Source organism: Stylophora pistillata, chromosome 5 (genome assembly GCF_964205215.1).
Source record: "Stylophora pistillata chromosome 5, jaStyPist1.2, whole genome shotgun sequence".
Lineage (NCBI taxonomy): Eukaryota > Metazoa > Cnidaria > Anthozoa > Scleractinia > Pocilloporidae > Stylophora > Stylophora pistillata.
In genome coordinates this window covers 10,970,424-10,980,423 of record NC_142523.1, presented here as the reverse complement: position 1 = coordinate 10,980,423, position 10,000 = coordinate 10,970,424, and the positions used below count along the sequence as shown (strand labels likewise).

Sequence of the window (10,000 nt, the reverse complement as noted above, 5' to 3'; positions counted from 1 at the left end):
GTTACCTCGTTTGCTTGTTATTAATACCTAGGGCTGTAGTGACTGAACAGACCGCCTAATCGATGATATTTTATTTAGATAAGTAAATTTTAATCAGCAATTTTGGCATTTTAGGTGGTTTAGGAGTTTCTGTTTTGGCTATTTCAAATTAATTAGGACAAGAGGGTAATTTGACAAAAAAAAAAAACACAAAATATACGTACGAGATACGATTTAAAAAGACATGCAGCCAATGGAGTAAATGGATAACTTAATGTAACTCTAAAAAAAAAGCGAGCAATGGACAAAAAGAACACAATCGCGCGATTTTAAAATTCCCCCGTAAATGTTCTCAATGGTCCTTTTATTATTTAGTTCTCAGTAGATGTATTTGAAATCCGAACAAGTGTACCCTCGTTTAGGTTATTATACTGCGATTATTACATGTAAGTTGACTTAACCCTCCCGGGAAGTGGAAAAATGGTCGCGTTCAAAAAATTTCACGATCGACAGGTACGCAGCGAGCTTAAATAATTATTGAGCCGTCACACGCATGTAAGGTACACTTTGTGCGTTGCCAGGAAGCTTCTCACGCATTGCATATGCGTTTCATGAGTGCATGTGTAGAACTCAAATACATATTGTGATTTCGCAGTAATTTGATGCTCCGTCTTTGGAATAATCTCATGGCTATCTACGCTGTACATGTTGCACGGCGTCGACCAAGGCCACATAATTTTTTACACTAAAACGGGTATGTAGTTGCTTTAACTGTGCCGTAAGGTGCTAGTCATTTGCACGTTCGGTTATGTTTGAGTTTGCTTTTCTAAAACTATATGCAACTGTGTTTTGGCAGCTGTTAAATTTGACCACTTGCGGCCCATCTCAAATTGCTTTTCCCAGGGAAATTCTCAGTCGTGTTTCCAGTGCACTTTCCTTTGCGGATTCTTCAGTGTAGCACCAAATATTTTTAATAAGAGTTTGACGAAGTGAGCAAAAAGCTGAAAAAGGCTTAACCTAACTAAGTGGTCAAATTTACTGGTTACCAAATTTGGATCAGGGGTTAGGTCACGTACGCAAAATGGTCACGCTAAGGATGAACTTACGAGAATTTTCAAATGTTATCTACGTTTTCGGTCACATATAAGTCACCAAACCTAAAATACTTCTCTTTTACTAAGTTAAAGTTTTAGGAATACGTTGAAATTTACTTTTGGATATGCAGTATAAACTCAACAGATCATTTCTTCAAGTATAAGAAGCGATGTTTTTGTCAAGAAATGTTGCGGAATGTTTTTAAGTTCGTAAACCGCTTCACTGAGTCGCGTTAAGAGACATGCTGGCACTTAACGCGTGATTAAGAAAAATTAAAAACGACTTTAGTTAACATTCACAGCTGCACAAAAGAAACAACGATACTGACTACTTTCAATGGTCATTTATTTTTTTCTGTGTATTTTCGAAAAGCTGACTTCATAATTAGTTTGAAATGAACATCGAATTCTGCACGCTTACATGGCGCTTAGGTGGCATCACGTTTTATTTAACTACCGAGACAAGACTTAATTTCCAACGACCACATTTTCCAGGTGTATATTTTGATAACTGAGCTTTCGTCTGGTATGGTTATAATGTCGAAATTTTAGGTACCAGGTGTCGTTTAAACCAGTCAAAGTTAGTCTTCATTTTTTCTCCCAAAACATCGTGCAAAGTACGCCTCTATAAAAACGGCGATAAAAATCATACCAAAGAGAACTACAGAAAAATTTTTATATTCTTTTATTGTGCAGGGATATTGTAATTATTGTGCAAAGTTTGATGGTGAATAGACTTGCTTAGCGCTGCCAACATCTTCCTAAAGTTGCGTGACGATTTGACCATTTAGGCAAGGCGAAAACGGCTTTTTTAACGAGTTTTCAAACTTTTTAAAATTTCAGCCGGAAAAGAAATCGCTGGAACTTTAAAATATATTATTTCGAAACTAGTACACAGAACGGGATGTTTTGGCAAAATAAAAAAAAATTCGACTTTTCGTCACTGATTTTCGAATCTCGAAATTTTCTGGCGGCTTCTCCTAAGTCGCTTCTAAAAAACCTCAAAAAAACACGTAACATGTTCGATTTGTTTGGATACTTACACCAAACCCAAGACCATCGCTTGTCTTCATACGTTCTGCTGTGAATCTCTGCAGAGACATGCACTAATGAGACAGAAATAAGGGTTTTATCCATGCCAGAGTGTCAGGCACAAATTCGCCACCCCGAAGGAACTTTTTTGATAATCTGCCGATAATCTCCTCAAGCCCTGATAAAATACGTCGTAAACTTTTATATTTATCTATTTACTGTGTACTGAAGTGGAGCATTACACGTTAGGACTCTATCGCATGCGACAAGCTTACCCCATGATTACAACTCGAATCGCGTAGTGTGAATCAACCTACGTGAATCAATGAGTAAATCAAGGTTAGTCTTTATTTTAGCAGTTGAACACCAAAATACCGCTAACTCGCCGAAAACGCTTCAAAATGGCCTGAGATGCTGGTAATCAACAAAGAAAACAACAAGGCAATAAGGTAAGTCCATTTTATTTCAAAACAAGACATTTTTTCTCTATTTTGAGGCAAACCGACTACATTAACCATTATAAATATAAAACGTTGCGCAACACTGTAAGAGTCACGTCCGCTTTTCTAGCAGTGAGCTTGGGCTGCCTGTGATTTGAAAGACGGAACTTGAGTCGGAAACGAACATTTTCATGGCTAAACGCCAAGTTTCTCAAGCATTTGAACAGATAATTGGAAAGCTTCGCCAATTGGAGCTTGACGCTATTACTATCCGCGATAGGGCTCGCAAGTCGAGATATTGAGACTTAACCACTTAACATTCTGGAAAAGCAACTTGACAAAGTATTTGAGTATAAATTGACAAGTATGGCAACGTATTAGTATGCGACGTGTTAAATAGTGGCATTCAACTGTTTACAGTGAAAGAAAGTTTTATTGGAAAGACAAGAACTAATATTCACCTTAACCCTTTTCTATCAATCTAAGCATACATTGGGCAAATAAGACCCATAACTGTTGTTATCTGTTTCTTGTTGAAATTGAGACAACATTATGTAAGGCTGTTTGATGTGACACTTATTGCAGCCTAAAACACCCACAATGATTCCCGATTTCCATTGCAGTGAACCGTTCATATAACAACAAAACACAAAAATCCAGCATTCTGCTCCAAGAGCAACACTGAAAAAGTGTCGATCTTTCAAGATCAAAACTTGCTCAAGAAATCAAAAGTTTGCATTCAAAACACACCTCAGGGCCAGATCTTGCTGTTTGGCTGGAAGATGCCTCCTCACTTTATCCGCTAGCCCTTGTTTGACGAAAGCTAGTGTCGCAAACACAACCTTTGCCTCGTTTATGACCGAAAAGATTTCTGGGAAATTCCACCACAGCTCGAGAATGCAACACCTCACATATCCATTTTAGCAAGTTATTAGAATCGTGTCGGGCCACCCAGTCCTACCAGCAAAATATCACATCGATCAAGACTTTTGCCTCTCAAAACTGGCCCAAAAAGCCTGGGTAGGTCCTGGTAGCCATCCACAGATGGGCCAGAGACACGACTTCACTTGTGAACTCGCCAAGCTTGCATGAAAGCATTTTGGCGGCCCAGTCTATATGAAACCACATCTCACATCTGTTTTCTTTCAGAGCCTTGCCTCTACCCACATTCCAGCTTAATGATGCTGTCCTGAGGGCTTCTGTAGAGGGATAAATGGCTCGAAAAACACTTATAAACGCGAGAAAACGAGTCGTTTTGAACGCATTTAAACACGACCGCGGGATCTAGGTCAGGTGACCCCAAAGTCTGAGCCCACGGTGTCTCAAAACTGCAAATATTGTTAGGGATGATTCATATAAAAACAAACAAAGTGAGCTTAAGTTTTATATGGCCAAATTATAAGGTTTTTTGCCGGATGGTAAAGGATTAAAGAGCCGTGGGATGTTACCACAATGCCAGATGATCGGATTTTGGTCACAGACTTCAGCGGGAAAGAAGTTGACATTCTGAAATGAATGCCCAGTTTTGAAAGCAACAATCAGTTACATATGGTGCACGATCCTCGCAGTAGATAGCGCTATTTAAGCAATAGCGAAAATCAGACCTGAAAAAAATCAGGCCTGTACGGGATTCGAACCACTGACCTCTGCGATACTAGTGCAGCGCTCTACCAATTGAGCTAACCAACCAACTGGGAGCAGGCCGTTAAGTTGATTCGTAATAAACCCGTGAAAGTGATAAATCAGATACAATGAAATATATGAAGTTTATATATTTTGAACTGCGGTATTAGATACATATGGTGCACGATCCTCGCACCATATGTATCAGTGGTTCGAATCCCGTACAGGCCTGATTTTTTTCAGGTATGATTTTCGCTATTGCTTAAATAGCGCTATCTACTGCGAGGATCGTGCACCATATGTATCTAATACCGCAGTTCAAAATATATGAACTTCATATAATTCATTATAACCAAACAATCAGTTCTTCGTAAACAAACCTTAGTTTTATTTGTTTATTAATTTACGGGAAAATTGTTTGTGCTTTAAATTAACCACGAAATCGAAGTGAGGAACAGCTGATGATCTGTTAGGTCCTCTTCACAGCTCTGTATTTAATTAGATGGTGTCTTATTTCAAAAGGACGACATGTTTTCAGCGCAGAAAAATCAGATCACAGGCCGTAAGAAAGTCACTTTTTTCAGGCCTAAAAGAATTGACGTGCATTTTTTGAAATGTTTTGCATACAGGTTTTTTGTTGTTGAAAAGTATATCCTACTGAATGCGTTGTGTTAAATTTGCTCCTTTGATTTGCAAAGTTACTTTATCATACTTATGAATAAACTTGCTTTTCTTTTGTACGAAAAACTTTTCTTTGGATGAAGTAGGCTATGTAGGATTAACTTTTGACTTCAGCAGATTACATCAGTTAAAAGCTTTTTATCTCCTTAGACTGCAGTCTTACTTGCGTCCCTAGGATAATTGCAATAAATTAAGGAGGGCCTAAGTCCGTGAGAAGGAGGGGGGGATTTAGGAATTTTAAGGATTTTTGTTCTCATTTCGGTCTGCATGTTTTCTGATATAATCGCTGTATGTCGTTTCAAAAGTTTACGAGAACCTCTCCCCTGAATTGGTTCCGTATAAGAGCCAAGTTAACCGGGTTTTTTTCCCTAAATTTTATTCTTTAGAGACAGAGCAAATTAGATGAAGTAACTGGGAGGACTGGGGAGGCTGATGGTTTAGGAGGCATCCCAGCTACACAGCCTCCCCTCACTACACCCCTGGAAAGAAGAGATATTCCTCCACAACTGAGCATGACACTTGAACACATTGTGGGCCAGCTTTATGTGCGAACACAGGCTTGTCGTAGGAGCATTTCTGGACAGGGAATTATCTTTGGAACCAAGAGCCTTGGGAGTAGGGGCGGGAGGGGGGAGTGAACACTTGTCAATGACCCCATCACGCTGTCGCGTATCGGGAAGAATACCAGGGAGTGGGGGGGGCATGTCAGGGGGAAAGGGGCAAAAGTGTGGCCCAATAAAAATTTACACATAGCATAACATAAAAATGGATCAATATACATTTTAAAACACCCATGATTGAACAAGACACACGACCTAGAAATGGGGGACACGGCTTTGTGTGCTCAATTCTCGCCAGTTCCTTTAACCAATCTTTAAGAAGCATGGTTTCATTTAGCCTGAATAAGGCGGTCTTTTATGGGAGTGGAAAAGCACTACAGTTGCTCAGTCTCTCCCCTCCCCCTGAACAAAGGAATACCTGACCGTAGGTTGGAGCTCATTTCGGAATCAGCCGGTTGGCTACCAAGTCCAAGGCCCAGTCGGTAAAGAGGTCATAAACAGTCTCGTATATATTTTTTTTTTCTAGAGGTACAAAGAAACGTTTCATGTAACCAGGGGATGTATTAGCTCACGCTTAAACGCCAAGTTGTTTTTCTGTTTAAAAGATAGTTTTGAACGGAGAGATTGTCATATTTATTGGGCCATTTTTTTGGCAGACGGTTTCGATTTTGGAACAAAGGTTGACGATGACTGAGAATAAACTACGAGAATGCTTGGACAACTAACAGAAAATAACTCTGCAGATCAGACCGAACGAGTAGCGAAATACATAAATGTTATTAGACGTTTGGTTGTCTAGTATCGCTGAGTATTTTTACGAGTTGTGCCGCACTTTGGCGAGCCCACAGGGCGAGTCAAAATACAAACAACGAGTAAAAATACTCAGCGATACTACACAACAAAACGTGTAATAAGAGATTTATTATCCAACACGTCAAATTGTTATTTCAGAGTGGACGAATATCGCGGATATTTCTGGAGTACAACTACCGCGTGATACTTGTCCTCTACGAAGCACAGTTGAATAATAAAACACCGATATCTAGCAACCCAATCATTAGACATGTTCAGAATTCTGTTAAGAATAGTCGTTGTGATAATGTTTTAAACTATTGAAGTCATTTTGAACTGAGTGACAAAAGTAGTCATGAACTGCATTGGTTTAGTCTGTTTTTGGTCTAGAAAGATTACGCCGCCCTCTTGAACAAGATGAGTCTTATCAAGACCAGCACTTTTTCCAATGCATTAGACACCGTCCCAGTTTTTGCGTTAGTTTCTCTTATGCGTCTTGTGATATTTTCCTTTGTTTGAGCAGTTTCCAACTGTATCGAAAGTGGTCCAGGATTGTTTTGGACTCGCCTTTCTTCGTTCTGTGACTGGTCCAGAAAACTTGTGTCACCATCTCAACCAATCAAATGCAGAACTAAAACTAATCACGACTTGGTCGCCCGCGTTTTCTCGCGCCTCAAGCAGGTTGCCCGTTTCTACTTTGAGTTCTTATTGGCCGATGATGATAGTTACCTTTTTGCGCTCTATGAGGAAACAGTGTTTTATATCCGAGCGTACTCATAATATAAAGTTACTAAGACCGTGTCAGAACTGATAGTAGATTAATAAACTACTTTTACCAACCTTTCTCCCTGTTTGTGGAGAGAATTCTTCTTATATTTAGTCAGAAGTTTACTGGCTTTTCTGCGAGCTTACTTAATCTGTTCTCTGAATTCGATGCTCTGAAAATATGTTTTAAAACTGCCTTTGATCTAAATACGTAATTAGTAATTATTATAGAATAAACAGGGCATTACTTTTCCGTTAGTGGATACGAGTTTATAATATCTCTCACGAGTATAAAGAGGGAACAAGTGAGAGATATTATCATTGATTAACACTCAAAGGTGAAATTCGTATTCACGCGCGATTAGGTAATTCCTTCTCACGATTGGCAAAAGGTTTTGAGCAACCAGGCTGTGATACAAAGCAGGCGGCACTAAAAGTGTTATTTCCACCAATGTCTGACGCTTCCATGCTAAAAATATGAGCCACAAGCATTCGGAATAGCCGGCACCATTTTTTATAGTAGATGATGAAGTGTGCAGGTTGCCGACCTATTATCACAGCCCTATCTCCCTTATAAAACCTCTTAACTAGAATTACTTTAAGTTTTACTTTTCACGTCAAGGTTTTGAAACGCCGAACAGCGATATATAGGGAGTGAACCGCGCATGAGGGATTTGCGTCACGCAAAACTGCGTGAGCTGCGAGGAAAAAGCGTACTACCCCAAGATACAATGGGCTTTCAAATTCTGGGCCATTCACAGACCTTGTAGTTTATTTTCAAGCATCTTCGAGCGCGAGGGAAGGAAAGAGCGGCAGGGTATTTAAAGAACACGAACTCTATCTAAACAGTTACGGACAGAAGGGGAGCTCACACCAGCTTCTGACCCTCTGATAGGCTGTTACCGAATGCTTCAAAAGAGAAAAGCTTAGTTAAGAGGGCGTCTCGTCCATCTCCTTATACTACACGAGAGAAGTGCTCAATGCAATTTCGAGTTCCATTGCCAAGAAGCCGCTTCGCCTTCAGTTATGGCGCAGACTGACTGAATTGCAAGTTTCGCAACGGAATCCAACACACCGGGGTCGTCGAGGAGGACAACGCAAACTGAAGCCAATTAAGGTCTGTATGGGTAGAGGGGTTCGGAAGAGCGAGCACCTTTCGCAGTTAAATGGCTTCAAGAATTCAAAACTTTAAGAAGATAATTTGCGTAATGCAAGCTTGCTTTCATTAATATTCGAAGAGACACCTCTGTCAGGAGCAGACCAAACAATCGCATAGTGACCGATAATTGCGTCCGTAGAACGCAGTCATAATGCGGTCTTGACTTGAGTTTTATGGGAGTGACGTCATGGTAGGTTGCATCGAAGTTGCGCACCGATTTGGCCACCCTGCAGCAGGGGCGAAACGAATGGCATGATTGCATATGCTGTACAATTCTTTGGAGTGCGTTGTCTACGGGTCTTCATTCGGGCGATTACTGGCCAACGAATTGCCGAATGCCAACTTGACTCAAAGTAACGTTTATGTATCTACCGTCGCGCCTTGTGTTATGAACATAAATTTATTGCATGAGGCTATTGTTAGTTCGATGGGTAAATTGAGACCTGATAAAGCCTCTGGGCCCGAGACAGCTGCTCCAAAACTAACTTTTAAAGTTTGCAGGTGACTCAATTATTCTACCTTTGTTGTCTGTGTTTCAAATAAGCGCCACCTGCAACAGTGTACCGGCTACTTGGAGGGCTGCAAACATCTCAGCTCTCTATAAAAGTGACGATGAAACTGTTAAGCAAAATTACAGGCCTCTTTCGCTATTAAGTGTACCGGGAAAACTGAAGGAGTCTATGGTGGCGTCAACTATTACCATGCTTGTCACTGAACAAGGACTTGGGAACCCTCACCGGTGGGCGTATAAAAAAGGTCATTCCACCGAGCTGTTGTTAGTGAAGATAACAGATGACTGGAGACAAGCGACCGACAAGAAACATGTTGTAGGTGTGGTTTTTGTAGACTTTCGTGAGGCATTTTGACGCGATTCCCCACTCCATTCTGCTACGAGAACTTCAGAGTCTTGGTGTAGCTGGGGACTTATGGTGTTGGATACCCTAAGTCTCTGGAAGAACGCAAGTAACGACGATTAATGGGTGTCAATCTCAAGCTATGCCAGTTACCTTTGGTTACTCAAGCTTGTCTCCCTCTTAAACAGTAAAGTAACACAACGCAAAATCTACCAAATCGCTCAAATTCGCCATTTAGAACCACAGAAACGACAATACACAGCAAGTGAGGTAGGTTTACATTTATTTTGAGCCTTAACATAGACATTCCTTGATATAAGTTTATGATATTACGACTCTTCAATACTCTCCCATACATTTCTTTATATTTCGAACAAACGACCAGACACGGCGCTTGTGTGGGCCCCCTGTGCTGCGTCATTCATATTACTGAGTCTGATTTTAATAAACCTGATGGTACAATTATTTATCCTGCATCAGCTACATATCCTTTAAATATACCTCTACACCTTTCCAATAGATTACAATCTCAACCTAGCCTGAACACCTTTACATGAACGCATTCATAATCTATGATTACCTCTAGTATTAATACTACTCGAGTCACCAATCCTGTGTGGACGCCCAAAGTACCCACAATCATGCTGGCAAATATCATGTCTCTAGCTCCTGAAATGGATGAAGACAGCAAACTTATTCATTGCCGTAACGCCAATTTAGCGTTTATTACAGAGACATGGCTGAAGAACTCTGTGTCAGATGGCGTTGTACAAATTCCCGGGTTCGCTTTGGTGCGAAAGGACTGGAAAGTAACTGATCACAGAGGTGTGTGTGCTTATATCTAATGAGAAAATTGCAGAGACAAGCAGCTAAAAGATCTTAACTGCTGGGAAGATCACGAATCCCTGTGGCTCTATCTAAGATCGAATCGTCTTCCGCGCGGGTTCTCCTGTATTATTGCGGGTATAATATATTATCCCCCAAAGGCTGACGGACCATTATTTCGCGATCATTTATTCCG

General features: G+C 40.5%; 1 pseudogene; it reads left to right on the top strand.

Annotated features, from left to right (window-relative positions):
- Nucleotides 1–9,635: 9,635 nt before the first annotated feature.
- LOC148730240 (uncharacterized) overlaps nucleotides 9,636–10,000 on the top strand; it is an 895-nt pseudogene continuing 530 nt past the window's right edge.